Here is a 24,218-nt window from a genome sequence, read left to right on the forward strand (position 1 = left end):
TCTCTCCATTTTTAAAACTGAAGAAGGCACTTTGAATACCAGACTTTTTCGTAAACCTACGGATAAAAACACACTCCTCAGATACAACAGTTTCCATCCCCTTAGTCTACGAGAAAATTTACCCATCGGGCAATTCTTAAGACTAAGAAGAAATTGTACTGATCTCGGTGACTTTATCCGAGAAAGTAAAGATCTAAAGCAACGGTTATTTACTAGGGGCTACCCCAAAAAATGCATCAATCGAGCATATAAAAGAGCTAAATATGCCAATAGAACTAGATGCCTTCATCATGAGCCCATGGTTACAGAAGATAGAATAACGTGTGTGAGCACGTTCAGCCCCATCAGCAATACCTTACGCAAAGTTATCAAACAACAGTGGCATATTTTGACTACGGAAGAATTCTGCCCTGCCCAACCTAGGTTTGCTTTCAAACGGCAAAAAAATGTAAAAGACCGCTTGGTTCATACCTATCCAGTTATATGTCCACATATATCACAAACTACCCTGTGGAACCTTCCACCGGTAGTAGGACATTTTAAATGTGGCCATTGTTCAGTTTGTGCTTTAACATCTAACTGTAAGTCGATTGAATTTAATGGCAGAATATGGAATTTAAAACACTTTTCCAATTGTGCCTCAGATTGGCTTATCTATGGCATTAAATGTCCGTGCAATTTATTGTACATAGGAAAAACCAGCCGCGCTGTACGGCTTAGAATTTGTGAACACAGGTCGTGTTTGAAGAATAAAATCGAGAAAAAACCCCTGGTGTCTCACTATATTGCGGCAAAACATAATTACACTGATTTTAAATGGTTTGTCATTCAAAAAATCTTACCCTCCCCTAGAGGAGGTAATAGAGATTTAGCCCTGAGCCTAGCTGAACAAAGGTTGATATATAATCTGAATACGGTCAGCCAGGGTTTAAATTCTTCTGTGGAATGGAACAGTTTAATCACATGATTTGGATCATTTATGAGGGTACTAGATATCCATATTTCTGTTTGTTTTACTCTTTGTCTCCTTTGGACCTCTGATTGGCCATATGGTGGCTGTTTCCCGTTGTGGATGCGCTACCTGGGGGCACCTCTGGTGGACCTTTGCCCACGGGTCATTTCGGGCCGCTTTTGACCTTTTGGTGTAGCGCCCTTTGATTTCTGGGGGTTTTCCCCTGTATGTTTTGCCTCCATTGCCATCAAGCAGTGACGTGTGGCTTAAGTCCATGCCTGCTACGAGACAATTACAACACTGTATCTTTAAATCAATGAGCCCCCGCCTGCCGTTACGTCAACGCTGAGACCTATTTAATCCCGTCCTCCGCACGTCTGTTGGTCATTAGTCTTTACAACACGGCTGCGGCGAGAGGATCGTTCGTCTCGGAACCAAGGAGTGCAAGGTAAGCATTCGTATTCCACACACCTCAGAGTAACAAGCTCGCTCTCGCTAATAGCGTGTTTTCTGACCAGTTCTTTGTGCTCTGTATTTCTACAGATTGCCTGCACACGAACTGGACAACATGCCCTCGACTACACGGATTCTATTGCTACTGGGGTCCTAGTGTTGGTATTAATTTCCCGATCGCCTCTTCACATTAAAAATTACAATTGACGTTTTCCTTGTGAACAGGTATATAAAAATAGCGTTTGTTAAAAAGTTTGTTCATGTCTAACAAGACCATAAGATTAAATACTTGCTTCTTATACTTTACTTAGGATACGTTGTGAATTCAATACCACAAATGCCGTTTCTAAGCTCCACTTTGGATGTGTTAAATGATGCCTAGCGGGATTTTCCTCCGGTTATGTGCATGATTCACTCGACGATATCCGGATGTAAGTCTTTCTTCGCATGAACACTATTTTTTGTGTCCCGAGGTTTGATGGAACACTGTCCTTTGGGATTAACAACCTGATAAATGACATATTAATAGCAAAAGAACTAATTCAAAATGACTGGCCATTTCCTACCTATTGATGTAGGTGACGCTATGAATTAACTAGATGACTAATAATTAGGCATTATGGGTGACATTTTTGTCCCTTAAATGGATCATCAAGGTTCATTTTTTCACTGTGCTGATCACACTCGACCCAGGAGCTATTGGTAAGGGGTGGATTTTTTCTTAGATGTCACACAAGGGTATGTTAACTGTGGTCCGTGGTAAACACGGTAGATATACTATCTTGGAGATAGAATACAGTTTGATAGTTTACCTACATAGTTTTTGTGAATAAAATAGACAGCCAATATGAGTTTTGTGTATACATTAGAACCTATGCATGGAAGAACATTTTAGTCTTATTTTTTAAGTCAATGCTTGATGTCTTATAATTAATTGCATATATATGTCTTTTTAGATCTCTGATGCCAATAGTAAATTGTCCATAAGGCTCATCTTGAAGAAATGTCCTGTCCTGATGATGGCCACTACATTTATCCCTTGTATGGACACTTGAGAAACTGTCCCATCTGATTATTGGCCGAAACATGTCGACATTTTTTATCTCATGAAATGTCTAAATTTTAGTCATTTTGTACAACTTGTGTATTAGGATTAGAAAGTATATTAAGTTTATTCATCCTTTATGTCTGTTTTCCTTGTTGGTTTTCTGTTACGTATAACCCTGCCTTATTTTTCCTGACACTGAGCACTGTACCTTAATTTTGTGTGCCTTCTTAATATGTTTGACATCCCCTATTAAAATTATGTTTATTTATGTTCATGCATATGGTTCTTGATATAACTGCTGTCTCTACAGATTAATGCTGTCTTGTAAATATATATATGTGTGACAATAAGTTTCCAACCTATCTTTGAGGTTAGAGTAGTGAGGGGTAAGCAATTCTCTAGTGTCAGTTTTCTGACACACCTATATATTCCCTTGTTATTTATCCCTATTTTGAGAATTGCTCCCCCGTTAACAAAAAACATTGGGATTGGGCCTATTTTTCTATCACTTAATATCTAGACATCCTGTCTGAAGAACTGTTTTTTTGGGACCCATATCTTTGACTCCCTTCAGGCATCCAGCTGATTTCACGTGCTCATCCTTGTTCCAATTCATGAGCATGCACTGTCCACTAGGACTGCAATATATCCATCTTCCCCCATAATAATACGCACCTCCTTTGAGAAAACGACCAATGTTAAAGACAATGGGCCTCATTCCGAGTATGGCGGTAAGGGATAGCGGCCACCGCTAACGAGAGCGGTGGCGGTAATCCCTTACCGCCATACTCCGAGTTCCCTTAGCGCCATGGTGCTATTAACACCTGCTTTTAGCAGGCGTTAAATACCATGGCGCTAAGGGACCTTGATGTTAATTACGCCACCGTAATTTACGGTGGCGTAATTGACGCCTTCCCCACTCCCATTATGCCCTATGGGGCAAGAATGGGAATGGGGAAGGGTAAATGGGGATTGGGGAATTACCGCCCCGCCAACCTTGGAATGGGGCAGTAATTCCGCCAACCACCAAGGCGCTGCCGGTCCGGGTACGGCGTCAACCAAGGCGTTAATAGCGCCATTGGTTAGCGCCGTACTCGGAATGAGGCCCAATTAAAGCTAAGGACCCTGCATCAGTCTTGCTCAAAAAGATTCTTTGACTAACGAGGCTGGGGAATTTACGCATGTTTCAAAAAACATCATCCTAATGTGCCACACGGCCTCACATTCAGTTGCCACATGTTTCAGGGTTTCTTCACGCTGAAATTTACATGAGCAGCAATTTCGATCTGCGGAATTCATTTCTATTCTTGGTCCTACAACTTCTATTGTGTATAGTAAATTAAAACGGAATCTCAAATACCAGTTTCCGTTATCAGAACAGGGGCATTTCTTTAAGCACATCATAGTAGACAAAATTGGAGGATATCTCACATATTCTTTCAATACCTTATAATTTGTTACGTTAGATTATCTAGTCAAATCACTTAGAATTACGGTTAAGTCACCTGGGGTTATCACATAAATATTTATTTATTTATTGGTCACTTATTAGGCACTTAAACAATTAGCAGCACTGTTTCAAAGCACCCACAAGGCAACAGGGTGGGGACAGGGAAAGGTAGACAATGAATTATAAGATAAATAATTGAATTAATAGTACAAATAAATCAGCAGAATAATAGGGAGGGGAGATGAACTTACTATGTGTTGTGAGTGTTCAGAACGTGCAAGTGCAGAGGGAAGGGGGTAAGGGATAGGTGCTCTGGTGCTCATGGAAAAGTGCTCAGGGTGAAGTGCTAAGAAGAGAAAAAAGTAAGTGCAACATCCAGTGGGGAGGTTGGGCCGAAGCAAGTGCAGTAAAATAGACAGTGGCTGGGATGAAAAATGTGGGGGGTCAGGGTCCCTGAGGATACATTAGGGCCCTGCACATCAGTCACGCTACTGTATCATTAGCAGGGAAGAGAGGAGGAGAAGGAAGAGGTAAAGAGAAAGGTCTTGAGGCTTTTTTGGAACTTAAGGAGTTCCTGCTTAAGACACAGACGGAGAGGGAGGCTATTCCACAGAAGGGCACCCGCTGAGGAAAGCGATCGACCACCATCCATCCTCATATCTTTATCTACGTCCTCCCATTGTTTTACAAAAGTGTTGATGTCTTCCTTTTGCCAATGTGTTGCTATATTCATAATTTCTGTGAAAAGGATCCCTTTTAATTGTGTGTAATTTCATTAAAAGTTTCAATTTGTTATACACTCTAGTAGAGCTAATTCACATTTGATGACTGATATAGGTAAAGAAGAAGGACTTCAAAACTGACCTCCAATAACTGCATTCAAATACTTTTAGCCAATCCCAATTTGCTATAGTCAATAATTCAAGACTATATAGCATGCTCGGAGTAACCGTTTTATAATAAAAGCCAGTGGTTATATTGAGAATCAACTATATTTAGCAGGGATAATCATTGCTTGTATAATAAAATACCCCAACTTTGGAGACCACCAGGGGGCGCAGACGGGATGGCTGTTTGAGATTTTGTCTCCCTCTCTAGGCACGAAGATACGGCAAAAGAAAACCTCTTAAATGAAAGCTATGAGACTTTATCCACATGTTTTCTTCTTTAAACTGTCTGGGCATCTCACACGGAGAAGTGAGGCGCGAAACCGTAGCCCACTTCTGGGTGAACGGGACTCAGCGAGGAAATCACCCGGCTGTAACACAACAGTCCCAAAATAGCGGACATTGAGACTGGACCGCAGTGACGGGGAGACAGACCTTCTACATCTGCTCCGGGCTCATCCGAAGAGCTGAGGGAAACTAAACTCCCCCCCCCCCCCGAGGCACACTCTCTCCGTGCGACTTCTTCAGTACTACTGGTAAGGAGATTGGAGGGGCACAAAGTCACTGCACGGCGCTCGTGGAACTGCAAGCGCTGGACCCTCTTCCTCATCCACACGCCCTAAGCCCTACTCTACATGGCACGCTTCCCTGGCATGGATCACGCACTTTACGAAATTGCAGCGCACACATACTGAAGAGCGGACAGCAGGAGGGAATCACTGGTGCATTGACGGTCACGCAGGCAGACAGCAGCCCACTAGCTACTCCGGATCATCAGCAGCGTGAGACATATACCAGCTTCTTCCTGGGACCGTGACGGCACTCCCCTTCCCAACGCGCCGCGGAGTGACAACAAGCCACAAAACTTAGCTTACATGGCTGGGAGAGAGCCTACTGCAGCATGAACGCTGTGCCCTGATCTGGCAACACACGGCGCTCCTCCTCTCACTGTACTTTAAAAGAAATATGATCATTACTGCAGGCCATAAATCCCCCTGCATACTTTTGCAAAGGTTGTACAGACACAGCGGTACCCTCCAGATCCAGCAACACCAGTGTGCACGCCCAGACAGTATCCAAGCCTCGAGTGAGGTGGTGTGAAGATAACTCTAAAATCATGGTCAGGGCAGGAACGGTGCGGGAAGATGCTTGGAAGAATCTTATTCTAATACCGCTCAGGCACCAACGCACATATCCGCATTAATGTAAGATAGACGTCCCATACTAACTTGCAAATTCTTGCACTGAAGGGCTGCGCCTCAACACACTGTTCCCTCCTCAGTGGAAAGGTGCCCCCAAAACTACACAACCCAGGCTCAGGGTGAGCAGGGACTCGCCACAAGCACCGAGGGAAAGGAAGATAGAAAGTTGAACACTGTAATAGCTGCAGAAAAAAGATAGAGCATAGCCGAACAGATAGGAACCCCATCACGCAAAACCCCATCTGAAATATCACCCTACCAGACATCATCACAGAAAAAGGGAGAATGGCAAGCGTCCATCGGGTGTCGATACAGCAACCTCCCTCCTGGAAACAAACACTCTCACTTGACACCCGAGAGTACCCCCCCAAACCTCCTATTTGAAGAGCTGGATCCGGGCACACTTTCCAAACTACTTTATTTATTTATTGTATTTATTTTATTTATTGCATTTGATTTTTACGCCCAAACCCGAGGGTATTGCAGCGTGGATTTACAAGAATATTTACAATACTTACAGTTCATATATTCCTTCACCTCTCCCCTTAGGGTCTCTCAAAATCCTGTATCTTTGAGCGCCTCTCCATGTACAGATTCTGGCCCGTGGGGGTGTAAGTGATTTCAATCAGGCACACACCCAAGTCTCGGCCAGCATGTAGTGTGCAAATGAAACCCTTATTTATTTTTATCTATAAGTTCAATATTCTGAATGATATACCACTCATATCACGCCCTTCTCAAAATACCCCCAGGTTACACTGAACCAGGAATCAGGCTAATTGTAAAGGTAATTATATTTTTAATAGGTAACAGAAATCACCAATGGGTGACAAGAACAATGAATAATATTTTAATGCGCTGGGAATCAGGTAATGAACACAACAAGAATGCAGCAAAGGAAAGAATACTTTTGGGTTTGTTTGGAACAGATAGCACTATGGTTAGAGGTTCCCCCTACAACACCCCTCAACCCACCAACAGGCAATTTAAATAGATTTGAGGAGAGAGCAGGTACTCAGGAAAAACACAGACCAAACAGAATATCACTCCCACATTCCCCCCTTAAGCACAAGAGAAAAACGGATTTGTTTTTTCAACTGTCAGAATGACTTTGAAATTGGCTGAGCAAAAACACTAAAGGGCCGATTCATAGAAATCGGCGCACAAGTGGCGCACGCGGATGGTGCACAGTGTGCGCGTGCGGTAGTGTGCGCCAGCCGCGTGCGCTGAAACACATTCAGGCGCACAGCGTATTCATGGATTCCAACATCCACAACCAGCCGTGGCGCAGAGTGGCGCAGCGACCCTGCAGCAGCGTCAGTTACGCCCCCAAGAACGCCCCTCGCGCAGGGAAAAGCCATCAAAATCCCCAATCCAGCGCAAAGGGCAGCAGAAAACGCAGAGCGGGGAGCATGTATTTCAGGGGTGTGCGGGTGTTCTCACACGCGGTAGGCCTGGGTACGTGTATTACAGGAGTGCGCGAGAAAATCTACACGCGATTGGGCTGGGTACGTGGATTTCAGGGGTGCGCGAGAAATGCTACACGCGATTGGCCTGGGTACGTGGATTTCAGGGGTGCGCGAGAAATTCCACACGCGATTGGCCTGGGTACGTGTATTACAGGGGTGCGCGAGAAAATCTACACGCGATTGGGCTGGGTACGTGGATTTCAGGGGTGCGCGAGAAATGCTACACGCGATTGGCCTGGGTACGTGGATTTCAGGGGTGCGCGAGAAATTCCACACGCGATTGGCCTGGGTACGTGTATTACAGGGGTGCGTGAGAAAATCTACACGCGATTGGGCTGGGTACGTGGATTTCAGGGGTGCGCGAGAAATGCTACACGCGATTGGCCTGGGTACGTGGATTTCAGGGGTGCGCGAGAAATTCTACACGCGATTGGCCTGGGTACGTGTATTACAGGGGTGCGCGAGAAAATCTACACGCGATTGGGCTGGGTATGTGGATTTCAGGGGTGCGCGAGAAATGCTACACGCGATTGGCCTGGGTACGTGGATTCCAGGGGTGCGCGAGAAATTCTACACGCGATTGGCCTGGGTACGTGTATTACAGGGGTGCGCGAGAAAATCTACACGCGATTGGGCTGGGTACGTGGATTTCAGGGGTGCGCGAGAAATGCTACACGCGATTGGCCTGGGTACGTGGATTTCAGGGGTGCGCGAGAAATTCTACACGCGATTGGCCTGGGTACGTGTATTACAGGGGTGCGCGAGAAATCCTACACGCGATTGGGCCTGTGCGAGTGGGGCAGTGTATTACGTGGGTGTGTGGGAATTTGAAGAGGTGAATTGCCAGTGTGGGTCCTCCCAGGTCTCCCCTCTACCCCCTCCACGACCTCTGCAGGCAGCCCACACCACAGGGGACTACCCTGCACCCCTGCTCATGTCCAGCAGGCAGCCCATCCACCATGGGCATGCCCCCCAGCCAAGCCACATGTCCCCTTGCACCCCCACCCCCCAGCACTGTGGGGCACCTGCCAGCAGGCCCCCAACCATGTCCCACTCATGTCCCCTTGCACCCCCACCCCCCAGCAGGCCCCCACTCATGTCCCCTTGCACCCCCACCCCCCAGCACTGTGGGGCACCTGCCACCAGGCCCCCAACCATGTCCCACTCATGTCCCCTTGCACCCCCACCCCCCAGCAGGCCCCCACTCATGTCCCCTTGCACCCCCACCCCCCAGCACTGTGGGGCACCTGCCACCAGGCCCCCACCCATGTCTCCCAGCACCCCCACCCCCAGTCACCAGGGGCAGCCTCCACCAGGCCCCCACCCATGTCTCACACCACACCCACCCCCCAGCACTGTGGGGCACCTGCCAGCAGGCCCCCACCCATGTCTCCCACCCCCCCACCCCTCCAGTCACCAGGGGCAGCCTCCACAAGGCCCCCACCCATGTCTCCCACCACCCCCACCCCCCAGTCACCAGGGGCAGCCTCCACAAGGCCCCCACCCATGTCTCACACCACCCCCACCCTTCCAGTCACCAGGGGCAGCCTCCACAAGGCCCCCACCCATGTCTCCCACCACCCCCACCCCCCAGCACTGTGGGGCACCTGCCAGCAGGCCCCCACCCATGTCTCCCAGCACCCCCACCCCTCCAGTCACCAGGGGCAGCCTCCACAAGGCCCCCACCCATGTCTCCCACCACACCCACCCCCCAGCACTGTGGGGCACCTGCCAGCAGGCCCCCACCCATGTCTCCCACCACCCCCACCCCTCCAGTCACCAGGGGCAGCCTCCACCAGGCCCCCACCCATGTCTCCCACCACCCCCACCCCTCCAGTCACCAGGGGCAGCCTCCACAAGGCCCCCACCCATGTCTCCCACCACCCCCATCCCCCAGCCACCAGGGGCAGCCTCCACCAGGCCCCCACCCATGTCTCCCACCACCCCCACCCCTCCAGTCACCAGGGGCAGCCTCCACAAGGCCCCCACCCATGTCTCCCACCACCCCCACCCCCCAGTCACCAGGGGCAGCCTCCACAAGGCCCCCACCCATGTCTCACACCACCCCCACCCCCAGTCACCAGGGGCAGCCTCCACAAGGCCCCCACCCATGTCTCCCACCACCCCCACCCCCCAGCACTGTGGGGCACCTGCCAGCAGACGCCCAACCATGTCCCCTTGCACCCCCACCCCCAGCAGGCCCCCACTCATGTCCCCCTGCACCCCCACCCCCCAGCACTGTGGGGCACCTGCCAGCAGGCCCCCAACCATATCCCACTCATGTCCCCTTGCACCCCCACCCCCCAGCAGGCCCCCACTCATGTCCCCTTGCACCCCCACCCCCCAGCACTGTGGGGCACCTGCCACCAGGCCCCCAACCATGTCCCACTCATGTCCCCTTGCACCCCCACCCCCCAGCAGGCCCCCACTCATGTCCCCTTGCACCCCCACCCCCCAGCACTGTGGGGCACCTGCCACCAGGCCCCCACCCATGTCCAACTCATGTTCCCCACCACCCCCACCCCCCAGCACTGTGGGGCACCTGCCAGCAGGCCCCCACCCATGTCCAACTCATGTTCCCCACCACCCCCACCCCCCAGCACTGTGGGGCACCTGCCAGCAGGCCCCCAACCATGTCCCCTTGCACCCCCACCCCCCAGCAGGCCCCCACTCATGTCCCCCTGCACCCCCACCCCCCAGCACTGTGGGGCACCTGCCAGCAGGCCCCCACCCATGTCCAACTCATGTCTCCCACCACCCCCACCCCTCCAGTCAGCAGGGGCAGCCTCCACCAGGCCCCCACCCATGTCTCCCACCACCCCCACCCCTCCAGTCAGCAGGGGCAGCCTCCACCAGGCTCCACCCATGTCTCCCACCACCCCCACCCCTACAGTCACCAGGGGCAGCCTCCACCAGGCCCCCACCCATGTCTCCCACCACCCCCACCCCTCCAGTCACCAGGGGCAGCCTCCACAAGGCCCCCACCCATGTCTCCCACCCCCAGTCACCAGGGGCAGCCTCCACAAGGCCCCCACCCATGTCTCACACCATCCCCCACCCCCCAGCACTGTGGCGCACCTGCCAGCAGGCCCCCACTCATGTCCCCTTGCACCCAGGTCCTGACGAAACGCAATCATGGCAGTAATGGGCAGCATACCCAGCACAAACACCCAGCCAAGGATTGCATCCACCCACATAGTAGATGCAATTACATGATACAACCCCAATGGCAAGTATGTAAATGAACACATGTCCGTCACACACACATACACAATGGGTGCAAGTGAATGTCAAAACGCATATCATGACATGCATGAAACCAATGAGAAAATACCACAAATGTAAGTAATAAATATATGTATTAAAGATGAAAATGAAGTAAAGAAATAAAACACACAACAATGGGGATGACAAAACAAATGGTCCATGTCCGAGAACTAATAGAAAAAATCAAAAAACAAAGGAATCCAAAAACTAATGTAGTCGAAAGCAAAATAATGGGGGGAAAAAATAAGGAAAAACCATTGCCTCATGGTGAACACAAATATAAATCCAACAAATGTTCTTCAAACATCAAACTATGTACAAGAATATCCCAAGGTCCATGAGCCCAACACCATAAATGAAACCTACTACTACTAACTAATAAAAAAGAATATATACAGAAAAGTGGCCATTGTCCGAGCGGTCCAAAACAAACTTAAAAAATAAAGGAAACCTAACACTAACTAACTAAAGAACTATATACAATGGCAGCGGGCAAGTCCTGCGGCTCACTCTGTGATGTTGCCGGCCAGGGCATCATCGAACTCCATGTCGATGTCCCGGAGGCGGGACTCTGTCCTGGCCCCGAGTTCTCGCAGGGACAACCCCGTGTCCACCTCAAACTCCCTGCGAGCTTCCTCGAGGCACTCAGCCCGCCTCAACGCCCGACGCATGGAGAACTCCGCCCTGACCATGGTGAGCCGCTCCTCTTCCGCCCGCTGCCGCTCCGCACCTATCCGCTGGACCAACTGCTCCCACACTGAAGACACTGCCATCCCAGGGTTCTCCTGCCCTCCGGCCGATGCCTGCCCCTCTGATCTTGATGGCCCCGAGCCATGATGCCTCCCACGTCGAGCCTGCTGCTGCCTCCGACGCCACTGCCTCTGCCAGCACGACGGCATCCAGGCTGATGGAATCCACCGATGCCGTCGTGCACGTGCCCTGCCAGATGATGCCGGCACATCCTCCATCTGCAGGGGGACAGTTGCTGGTGTGTCCACCCCTGCTGGACCTTCGACTCTCGACTGTGGCAGGGATGGGGTCCCCACCGAGCTGGCTGCGTTGGTCGGGGCAGGTCCACAGGGGGCCCTGGTGGCATCTGGGCCGGAAGACGGCATGGAGCACGACTGGCGCATAGCCTCCACAGAGGAGGAGAGGTTCGCCAGAAGGCCACACACATGTAGGAAACCCCCGACCATGGCGGCTCCCAAATGGTTCACGTACGCACGGTGCTCTTCGTGATGATGTGCATGCTCCTCCCGGGAAGCATGCACCTCATCACGAATGCCAGCCGTGCGCAACGCGACACCAATCAGGACCCTCTCCACACGGCCAGGGGTCCCATCGTCCGCAGGTAGAGTGTCAGATGACATGGACATCTCCCCTACCTGCGGACGGGCCTGGGATGGGGCATCCCTGCTGGTGCATGGTGGTGCAGTCACAGTGTCAGGGACAGTGACATGTACAGGCCCCTCCACGGCGACCTGTGCTGCCTCCTGCCCCTGGCCCTGGACTGCACCACTTGCACCAGCGGGGATGCCCCCACCAGGCCCCATGTGTGGCTCAGTAGCGGCCTCCTCCCCCTCTGTGGAAACCACCAACCTGGATGTCTCCACGCCGTCTTCCGCTGTTGCAAGCCCCTGTGGGGGCTCACCCACCCCTTCCGCTGCAGCCGTGGCGGCATCCCCGCCGCTCTGCTCCACAGCGCCTTCTCCGCCCTCTTCTTCACTTGCCACTGTGTAGAGGGAGACATAGAACACAAGCATCAGGGTACTGTACAATGGTCCCCTAGACAGGAAGCAATAGCAGATGAGTGGCACTGTCATACATCACTTCCATCATGTCCCTCCACAACACATGGGTCAGTGCAGGCAAAACACATACAGTAACAGGCATGGCGCATGCCATGGACATTGGCATACATGACCACGGGACTCATGATTCATACAATGTTGGTTTTAAACTCACATGCATCATGGGCCTTGCCATCACATGCACACACCTCACCGTAGTTCCATCCATCTGGCCTCGTACACCACAGACGCAGTGGATACAAGGATGACTAGGCTGCATCAGTGAATCTGAACATTGTCACAGACATGTGTCATGCATCCATGGCATTTACAAGTCACAGACACGCAGGTCAGACACACACACATGGATACCATACGTGTACATGGGACCAGCACCCATCCCTCACCCCCACCCATGTCCAGGAACAGAGACTGCCATGCTTCCATGTGTCCATTCCGCACAGAGCCCCCCATGTTGCAATAGAACACATGCACCAACCATGTGGTTCACCCATCACTGTACTCACATGCCTCACCATGATGTCCCTGCACACACACATACGTACATGGCCTATGTCACACATACAGGCAGGTATCAGACAACCAGCACACTGCAACATGCCCTATCTCACACAGCAATGCTTGGCCACTTACCGCTCAACTCCAGACGGGTCAGCCTCCGAAGGATCTGGGCGTGGAGCGCTGGGTCTACGCGTTCCAGGACCCTCATCTGGATGTCACTCAGGCGTGCCCGGCCCCCTCCGCGAGGCGCCGGGCCTTATTGAGGGTCCTGGACCTCAAGTCCTCCCAGCGCTTCTTGATGTGCTTGATGTCGCGGGTTGCCACCCCCTCCGCGTTGATGGCAACCACTACATCGTCCCAGATCCTCTCCCGTCCTTCCTTGTTGGCGCGTGGTCTTCCGAAGAGGGCATCATAATGCCCCAGGACATGCTCCACCAGGACACCAACTTCCTTCTCACTGAAGCTGGTGGCCCTCTGCCTCTCTGGCTGGGGGTCGCCACTGGTCTCAGATGGTGCTTGCCCCGACATGGCGACCCCCGAGGCAGGCGTGGGTGGGCAACTGGGTCCTGGGGCTGGGCTGTGGAGCGATGGTATCCCAGTCGGGAGTCTACTGTTCCAGCAGGGGTCGACACAGCAACTTGACCCCCCGCAGATGGCTGATGTGCAGGCACCAAATGGCAGGGCACGGTGGCAGCAGGCAGGCAGGCAGGCAGCAGCAGATGGCACGTGGGAGGCTGCTCGGGGCACTGGGGGGCAGTGATTCGGCCTTCTGGGCAGGAGCGTGGTCTTCCGTGTGTTTTCGCGTGGCCAGCTTGATACGGAGTGATTTGGCACGTGAAAAATCTGCACGTCAGCGTGTAATTCGAGGAAAGGCCCTTAGCGCGTAAGCGCGTCTGCACGCATACGCATTTTCATTGGACAGAAGGCCCTCAGCGCATGAGCGCGTCTGTGACGTGACGTGCGAGGGTGTATCCCTCATTGCACGTGATGACAGAACACACGTGGATTTCAACCAATCGCGTGTGAAAGTTCACGGCACCCCGGAACACACGTACCCAGGCTAATCACGTGTGGAACTCCCCGCGCACCCGGAAACACACGTACCCAGGCTAATCGCGTGTGGAACTACCCGCGCACCCGGAAACACACGTACCCAGGCCAATCGCGTGTACGCTCGCTCCCCTCCAATCACACGCGATGACACCCGAATACGGGAAACCCGTGCACGGCAAAAGACGTGCACAGGCGTCAACGAGTCCGCCCACACAGAGGCGTCCCGTGGACAGCATAAAAGTGCGCGCAAACAACAAACGCATATATACAGCGACGATGAATGCCCCATTTGTTGCTGCACTGATCGTGGGACACCGCAGGAGGAGGAGAATAGCCAGGGCACGCATTTTTGCACCACGGACAAGCCTTTTTGGGATGCCTGATGACCAGGTCTACGGCAGGTATAGGTTTCCATCCCATATCATCCTAGACCTGGTCAGGGAGTGGGAAGATGACCTCACATCCCCCACCCTTTGCTCCCAAGCATTGAGCCCCTTGGAGAAGCTGCTCAATGTCTTGCATTTTTTGGCCACTGGGTCGTTTCAGCGGACCACTGCCATAGTGGGGGTGGTCTCACAGGCCACGCAGTCACGCTGCCTACACCAGGTACTGGCAATCATGACAGCGCGCCCCTCAGTCCGCAGGCACATATACATGCCCAGAACACCCGCAGAAAGGCAGGCCATTGTCCTGGATTTTTTCAGGGTGGCACACTTCCCCAAAGTGCTCGGTGCCATAGATTGCACCCATGTGGCCCTACGTCCACCTAGGGCCACTGAGCACATCTACCGAAACCGCAAGCACTGGCATTCCATCAATGTACAGGTGGTATGCGATGCAAAGGGAATCATCACCTCTGTCTATGCAAACTACCCTGGCTCCACCCATGACAGTTTCATATACAGAATGTCCGCCCTGAGCCGGGCCCTGGAAGCTGGGCAGCATGGCGACACATGGCTCCTAGGTCAGTACAAATGCCCTTGCACATGCATGCAAGTCACACACAGACAAATATCCCAACCCTAATAATCTCAATTATTATCACCTCCCCAGGGGACAGTGCCTACCCTCTGAGCAACCACATGATGACGCCAATCCGGAACCCCACCACACCACCCCAGGTAAGATACAACGCCGCCCATATTGCAACCAGGGGCATAGTGGAGCGCACATTCGGAGTGCTCAAGTCACGTTTCCGCTCCCTTGACCGCTCTGGTGGGCAACTACTCTATGCACCACCAGTAGTGTGCAGGATCATTGTGGCAGCATGTGTCCTGCACAATGTTGCAACACGGCAGGGCGTCCCGGTGGACATGGTGGTGCCCCCACATCCCCAACCACAGGCACAGGCGCTGCCCATGGGAGGGGACAGGGCACGTGGCGAGGAAGCCCGGACCCAGCTTGTGGCCACATTTTTCACCTAAACTCCCACCCCTGCGGAGTGCACACAGGCCTGGCACATACCAGGTGACAATCGATGATGACAAAGTGACAGTCAACTGTCACAACCCTACCACCCTGAGATAGTTGCCATGGAAGTGCCACATCGTCTGCACCCCTAGCTACTTAAACACAAGCTATCCTGTGCAACCAAAATGCACACATATGACATGTGACATGACATGGGCCATACACAAGTATTCCAAGGCGCAATGAGGCGGGGGGGGGGAACAAGGGAACACAGATAACGGTACTACTAGGCCAGGTGTCATTGAGATTGTGCAAGGGCAGGGGTAGGGGGAAGGGAAAAGTGCAAGGGGAAGGGTGGGGGGGAGTCCAGTACAGGGGAAGTAGGCCAAAAAAATAATACATAGGTCGCCTGGTGGCAACTGCAAAGGTAAGTGCAGACAAGTGCTGGGAAGGGAGGGCTGTAGGGATAGAGAGACAGTACTGCAGTGCAGGGGTTGCCAGGGTGGCAGTGCAAGTGGACAGTGGCTGGGCCAGGGACCGAGGTTGGTGAGAGTGTCCCAGTAGCAGCTCCTGTGCAGTTCCAGTGAAGAATTTTGCAAGGGAGAGGCAGAGAGTAAGCAGAAGCAAAGAGGAAGGTCTTGAGGTGCTTCCAGAACTGGAGATGGTTCCCCTCAAGTTCAAGTCAGGCAGGAAGTCTGTTCCAGGGGGAGGGCCCTGCTGCGGAGAGAAACCTACCCCCAGCTAGTTGCTCTGAGAAGCGGATGACCTGGACATGCAAGGTGTGCATCACACACACCTGCAAAACAGGCCATGGCCATCACTGTCATGTCAGTCAAACCCTCCCAAACATCAACATGACATGGCAAGCAATACCCATACACCGACGCAGTAACGATAAGGTACACATTGCCATGTCCTAAATGTACAGTGGCATCGGACAATGATGCCTGACCCGGAATCAGATGAAATGACAGACCAACAAAATGTCCCACCCAAAATAAGTTGTTTCCAAATGCATTGCAACAGTCGTAGACGTAACATCACAATGAATGTCTGTCTATATGCACATTATGCATTGCAAAATCAACACTGCAGCTCATGTGTGCAGTGTCCTACTCCTGCATCACACTGCTCAGCGCACAGCACAGTGAACAGCCATTGCGTGTGATGCACACCCTGAGCATCACATCTAAGTGACAGACTACATCAAACATCAAATTAGGCATGTACTGGAACCATAATCGGTCACAGAACATGTGCTGCCGGGACACAGTGGGCACCAGAAGGCAAACAGTGTACACGTGGATATGCAAGGGTGGGAGTACATGGAGTGCATCCGAGTGCAAGTGTGTGGTTCTGAAGGGACATGCACTCCACATATGCATGTGCACTCAAGTGACCATCAGTGTTCCCTACACATCACATGTGAACATCCACCATGTGTACACCCCAGCATGTCAAACCACAACTATCCCCTCGCACCTGAAAGGAAAACACAACACACGAACAGGCATTGATCAGCAGAACACAACATGTACATAGGACAACAACATTACAATGTCAGAGTTCCCATCACACTGCAGGGCAATGCAACTATCAACAACAACCCCCCCCTCCCTCGCAAATGACCATGACCCACTGAACAACTGCACCTGGGTCATGGAGCCTCCAACCCTCATTTCCACCTGGCCACAGGATCACCTTTACCCTTCGTGTCCATCTCCCACCTTGTGTGTAAAAAGATGCCTGAACCCTCAGAATCCACACTCATTTCCAAAATCACAAAATCCAAGGCATGAAAACGAACCCAAACACCCTCCAGTAGATGACTTGACGTAGCAGTACCTCACAAACGCCAAGTACTACCACAATGATGCAACAACCAAGGTAGCACAGCAGAACAATGTCACGACAGGATGTGAGACATGTGTGGTACATGACATAGGATGATGCACCATGAATGGATGTGTACTGTCACAGGTCCCCTGTACAGGCGCGGGAGTCTCATGAAACAACCACCCACACCATGTCCCGGGTGCCTGCAAGGTCAAACTCACATAGGCCCCTGAGATCATGGTGGGGAATGAGGTTCAGGGATATGCAGTCGGGACAGGTGTAGACACACTGGATGACTGGAATGAGTGGCAGGTGAGGGGAGGAGGAATGACACATGAAACTAGGGAATGCACGAAAATGTACAACCTGCATGAACACATACACAATCCAAACAAACTTGGACATCATTGTCATGGCCTTCTGTAGTCCAGGCTCAGGAGTGGTACGAACCAACCACCCCCTCTAGGGTTTTGGCGCCTGCAAGTTCGGGGCTTACACAGGCATCCGCAACCCCAGTGGGGAAAGAGGGTCAGGGAACGTTGCTTGGATAGGCACCGGAAGCAGGAACACCGGGTAGAGGGTACAGGTTTAAAAATTGCATAGGAACACGGGTGATTAGGGAAAAAACATACCAAATAGGACCACACATACATCCATGCATCAGTACACTCCCCAGCAAGCCTATGCAGGGCAGTTTGTAAGGAAAACAACAAGACACTTAGCTCTGGTTTTGAGTGCTGGCCTCCTGCCTGCGCACTCTCAGGGCCGGTTACAGGAGCACTGCAATGCTGCAAAGAGAGACACAGTCAACAACCTGTATGTGCCAATTACACAAAAACACAACACCAAACATGCCCCATAGCAAACACACTACTCTACAAACAGACAATCAGTGCTCGATGCTTCGTACCCATATATAAAATCACCTCTGTGACGGGTCATACACAGTCAATGCAGTAAGTCAGGCGCTGGTGGGTGCGTGGCAAATGGAACACCAATGTGTCACAATTCACACAACATGCAATGTTCCCTGGGTAAGCAGACAGACCCATATGGCAAGCCATGACTACAGAGCAAGTTGCGTACCACCATGACCAAAACAAAGTTGGCAGTGCATTTATCATGAAGTACGTGGAATAGACATGCACTGCACCCAAGTATGTCCCTTGCTGTATGTCCCTGTGAGCTGCCCCTTTCCATGTCTCGGAAGGCTACATGGTTGATACAAGTGCCTCAATGAACCTTGGTGTACCGCAGGGAATGTGCCACTGCCCCTGCATGTGTCCCAGACAACCCTACTATCAACAGCCATCAGTCCACAAACACATCTGAGCTGCATTGTGTGCTTCAACACCAATATTCGTCTAAGCTCACCCTCAGTGCTGTGACTAAGCTTGCATGTGCAACTCGCCTGGTGCAAGCTTTGCTGTGTCGTGGCCCCCCTGTGATGCTCACCTTGCCTGAAGTTCCTTGGAACATGTCAGCAGTTCTTGGATGTGGGTCTGCAATCACTGTGGCTCTGCTCGTGCACACATGTGCATGTGGGCACCAACAAACGGGTCAGGAATTCCGTCGTCCAATGGGCCATGTCTGCTGGCAAAGGTGCTCTGGTGCCTCATCCCCCTGCAGAAAGTGCATGAAACAAATGATTAATGCATCAAAGTGATATGTATGTGTCTCATCAGGCATCTCATTACTTGACCATGTCAGAGAGTCACATCACAAATCACACCATCAGTCCGTCTTTGACTTCCAAAGTGTGGAACACTATCTACAGCATGAATTGCAACAAGCACGTGTACAGGAAAGATATGAGACATAATACACAATGCATAGCAATCAATGTCCACATTAATCATGACACACCCCATCTAGCAAAAGCTGAACAGTGGACAATTACACCTAAATCATCCCCACTAGGGGTGTCAACACAAGTCACAAAGCACCAGACATGCCACATATATGACAGTCCAAAGCCCTTGTGTAAAATTCTGTAACACCGAACCATCCTTGTGAGCCCATGGATAAGGGAGGCAGGAGTGGCATATGTGAGTCAAGGAACCCAAGCAGCAAACACATACACAAGACAACCATGAAGGGCCCAGCTGGAACAGACAGTGGATGCCTTCAAAAACCGCAAGGCACCGCACTGTCACATGAAAGCACAATAGACTACAAATTTTAAACTAACTCAACTATTAACTAATTACACTAACTATGGAAAACCTACATTACCTATTTAAACTAACTATCAAACAGAAACTTAACTAACTAAACTAAAAGAAAAATCAAAAATGGCCACATACGACCCGGGGGGGAGGGGAGGCACCCAGGAGGGGGGAGGTACAGGGTGCTGCTTAAACATCCACATGCGATGATGCTGAGCCAAAACAAAATACCTCCATGGGCTCAACGCCTGCACAGCACGACCTATGTGGGAGATAGATGGTCGTCCGAGTCTGGCTCATCCTGTAAAGGAGGACGTGGCACAGTAGCCTGGCCACACCTAGCCGCAGCTTGCCCCTCGTCGGCAGCAAGTCTGCCGGACAGGTGAGCCTGGTTCTGTGTGGCGATGTTACATAGGTCTGCATGCAGAACCTCACGTGATACACATGCTTCCTCTTGCAAGGTAGCACGTGTAACACAGAGTTCCTCCTGCAAGGCCTGGCTGGACAACCGCTGCACCTCCCGGCAAGCCTGTAGCTCAGCCGAGATGGTGCGCTCAAGCTGTGCAAACCTCTCCTCTGCCTGCTGCCTCTGGGACATCATAAGGACACCCAGAGTGGATCTGAGGGAGGCATACTCCTCCCTCAGGACATCCATGTGCGCCTCTGCGTGAGCAGCAATTGCTTGACGCAGAGACGACATTTCAGCCTGGCGTGCCCTGTCTGAGGCCGCCATGCCCAGCCTGAGCGAGCGGGCCGTGGACCGTGCCGCCTGCTGCTGGAGAAGCACCTGCCTAGCAGGGGGGAGCACAGATCGGGCCACACGCTCCATGCTGTCAGCAATGTTCTCCATTGCTGCCCCCTGCCGTTCGGAATTGGCAGTCATGTCTTGCTCCCACTCAGTATACAGCGGTTGCGCGCGGCGACCGCGTTGCCGGGCTTGACCCCTGCGGGACCCAAGGACCGGGGGTCCTCGCTGTGTTGGCACCGCCTGCGGCTGCACGACTACATTCCCCCGTCGACGTGATGTCCCAGGCACATCAGTGACTGGTGTGGAGGGTGACCCTGCGTCCCGATCCACCACGGGCGGAGGAACCAAGACTGTCTGATCCCTCAGTGCAGGTGTCGCAGACAGAGGAGTGTCCACATCAGAATCACTCACCCCTGACACATGGACTTGATGCTCATCCAACTCAACATGGACGTCAGAGTCGTCATCAAGGCTGGACTCATAGGCAGCCAGAGACAGGATGGACTGCAGCACTTGGGGGTTTTCGTGGCCTACCACCCCACGACCCCCACTAGTGCTGGGTTGATGTGGTCTTACCAACCCTGTGTCTGGCATGACAACACCATCCTCTGCATCCATTGCGTCATCACCTGAAAAATAGAGAGGAAAAGGTCACTACAAATGTCAGAAGCACACAACACACACACACACACCGACAGCAAAGGCATCCGGCAGACATGTGACACACAACATATGACCTGGCATGCATGCTGGGTCTACTTTGAATAGCTTCTGTGATCAGACCTGTTGAAAGGTGGCAGTTTGCATGGAAGTGGGTCTATGCAGTGCTGAAAATGTGTACGCCACTCACTACCTACATGTACAAGCACTCCATGGTGTGTGCCAGGAAATGTGAAGGCAGTGCAATGTCAAATTCAGACATCACGTGCATTGTGTATTCAATGTGTACCATGTCTAGAAGCCAAGCACCCCTCCACCCCAGTACCAAAGCAGGGATGCCTAGCATGGTATCAAAAGGCTGCCCATACACCTGTGTATTGACAAGCAGTGTTGACTGGCATCAACAGCTTAATGTGATTCAAATTACAACACTGCAAATGATGCTGGGACAGTGGGCAGGACACATGATGGAAGATCCGGAGGCCGGCCACGTGTGAAGAAGACACGACAAGAGTTGGACAGAGTCATTGGCCATTGAACAGGCTGAGGCCTGTGAGCCACACAGATTGTCAGAGCCTAAACATGTGTGCAACGCAGGACTGAGCCACAGTTGACATGGGGAGGCCGATAATATGGCAGGCAATGTATGTAACCAAGGACTCATGTTACAGTGATCATCCAGGCAAGGACACATAGGGGCATGCGTGCAATGCACATGGAGCATGAATGGGCACTCATGTCCCTGCGGGACATCTGACCCATGCACAGTACAAGTGGGATACCCTGCATCGAGTACTAAGGCTGTACCACACGGCATATGTCTGGCAGTTTCTAAGCTGGAAGTTAGCATCTACACAGGACACATGAACAAGAAACTACACATTGGCAAGAATGTAGCAGACCAGTGCAAAGGTGGAACTGGGGTGCAGAGTGGCGGAGGAGGGGCAAGGGAGCATGCCCACATGGAGTCCCGCATGCAGGCAGAGGAGACATGCATGACGGTAGCATTGCATTACTTACACATCAGAACCATGTACACGTCACATGTAGCAGCAATCATGCACAACACATCCCACAAGTGAAACACACACGTCCTCAACAACTACGCATCAACACTCACTGGACTGGGCATCAAAGTCCAGCATCTCTCCCACACCTTCGACCAATTCTGGTGGTATGAACTCCGCAACGAGAGCCTCATGCGGAGTGAGTTCTTCATCCTCTGGTGCAGGCCCACCGCCAGTCACCAGAGTCAAGTTGTAATTTGAGGCACGCTTAGCCTTAGTGCTGCGCTTGATGTCATTCCAGCGCTTTTTGCACTCCTGCGCCGTGCGCACCTCATGGCCGAATGAACTGACATGTTCCGCAACATGCTTCCAGTGGGTGTCACGTTGGGCAGCCGTAGTCTGACTATTGGCACCCACTAGCATGTCACGGCTGTGTCCCCGCACGTAGTCCATGAGGAAGTCCAGTTCCTGCTTACAGAAAGGCTTCTTCCTCGACGTGCAGGAGGTCGTGGCTGTGTGTGGGGTCCCAGCCTGTGCTGCAGGTGCAACCTTCCTCCTCTTGGACTGTGGCGCAGACCCTGGCTGGCTAATGCCGCCCTGACCAGTATGACCAGTGGGTTCGGTGGATTGAGCCGAGGGAGTGGCAGGTGGAGGGATGACCAAAGGCCTGACTTGTGTCAGTGGCAGCTGGGTGCCCACTAATGGACCCTGCGCAGCAACATCAGCTGTGGCAGGGTCATTGACCGCAACGGTCCTGGTTGGCAGACTCACAACCGGGGTGCTGTTGGGTGCATCTGCCCCTGCACTTGCCAACACCCGGCTGTTCGGGGCAGCAGATGACATGACTGCCCCAGGGACACGTGTCTTGGTCTGAGCAGCCCGGCGTGCCCCTATGGTTCCCTCCCTGGCCTGTTGGAGTTCTACCAAGGGCTCTTCAAGTGCCAACGCAGCCTGCGCTGGCAGACCCTGAGCCTGGGTGGCGGTGTCCACAGCTGCACCTGCAGCTACCGCTACCCTTGGGCCCGTGGCAGTCGATGGAACGGACTGCCGGGTCATACGGGTGCCAGTGCCAGATGCAGGAGCTGCATCCCCCGGAACCACAGGGGGTGGTGGCATGGCTGCACCAACACATGGCACAACATTGTGCTCAAGTGGCGCACCCCTGCCTCTTCGCCCTCTGTGGCTGCCCTGGACACCCTGGAGTCCCCCTACTCCCTGGTCACCACGGCCACGTCCCCGATCACGCCCGCCACGAGGAGGACGCCCAGCTGAGGCGCCCCTCACCTTTGGTGGCCTCCCAACCATGGCACAGATGTAATAGTGCTGGCACAGATGGAGTGGTGCCAATGGGAGGTGTACAGCACAATTGACCTGGGCAATTGGGGTGAAGGGGGTGGGAAGCAAGATGTTAACAGCCCCCCTGCACCTGCAAGGCTGTATGTGACCCCGGTGATGTGGTGACGGGTCACGCAACGCTCAGGCACCCCAAAACTGCAGTAAAACCGTGCACGCAACCCTGCAGCCTACGTGCGTGGATTTAACCTCCCGCAGTACGCGGTGGCACCCAGTAACACGAATAACGCGTACGCGTGGGACACGCAGGCTACGATGACATCGAAAATGGGTGCAATACACAGGGGCACCCGCAGTGGGAAAAGGAGCGTTTGCGACTCACCGTCTGACTAGCGCGATGCAGAAAAACACGCGTAGCCAATACCCCCGCCAAAAGAAGAGATACGTCCTTGAGAGCTGTGAAGTAGATGGCGCGCGAAACAACTGGAAGCAGCAACACACGTCGGTCTCCACGAAAGGCACGTACAGCGAACTGCTGGGCCCGCTCACCTTTAACCCGTGCTGAGGGAAACGCACGTGCGCGTCACGTCACATGCGGACGTGCAGTTTTTCACACGCGATTACGCGCATTACACGCGGACGTTCAGTTTTTCACGCGCGATTACGCGCATTACACGCGGACGTGCATTTTTTCACGCGCGCTTACGCGCATTACACGCGGACGTGCATTTTTTCACGAGCGCTGTAATGCCCATGCACGTCTGTACGCGTCACGTCACAGGGGCGCTTGCGCTGGAGGGGCCTTCTGTCCAATGAAAATGCGTATGCCTGCAGACGCGCTTACGCGCTAAGGGCCTTTCCTCGAATTACACGCTGACGTGCAGATTTTTCACGTGCCAAATCACTCCGTATCAAGCTGGCCACGCGAAAACACACGGAAGACCACGCTCCTGCCCAGAAGGCCGAATCACTGCCCCCCAGTTCCCCGAGCAGCCTCCCACGT

General features: G+C 52.5%; 1 long non-coding RNA gene across 1 annotated transcript; it reads left to right on the forward strand.

The window, feature by feature from the left end:
• The first annotated feature begins 1,723 nt into the window (after window positions 1-1,723).
• LOC138493146 (uncharacterized) lies at window positions 1,724-2,733 on the forward strand. The gene is made up of 2 exons (XR_011276279.1): window positions 1,724-1,836; window positions 2,362-2,733. It is a non-coding gene; the product is annotated as an uncharacterized lncRNA (long non-coding RNA).
• Window positions 2,734-24,218: the final 21,485 nt, after the last annotated feature.

The sequence above is a fragment of the Ambystoma mexicanum genome, chromosome 10 (genome assembly GCF_040938575.1).
Source record: "Ambystoma mexicanum isolate Mex_15411 chromosome 10, UKY_AmexF1_1, whole genome shotgun sequence".
Classification (NCBI taxonomy): domain Eukaryota; kingdom Metazoa; phylum Chordata; class Amphibia; order Caudata; family Ambystomatidae; genus Ambystoma; species Ambystoma mexicanum.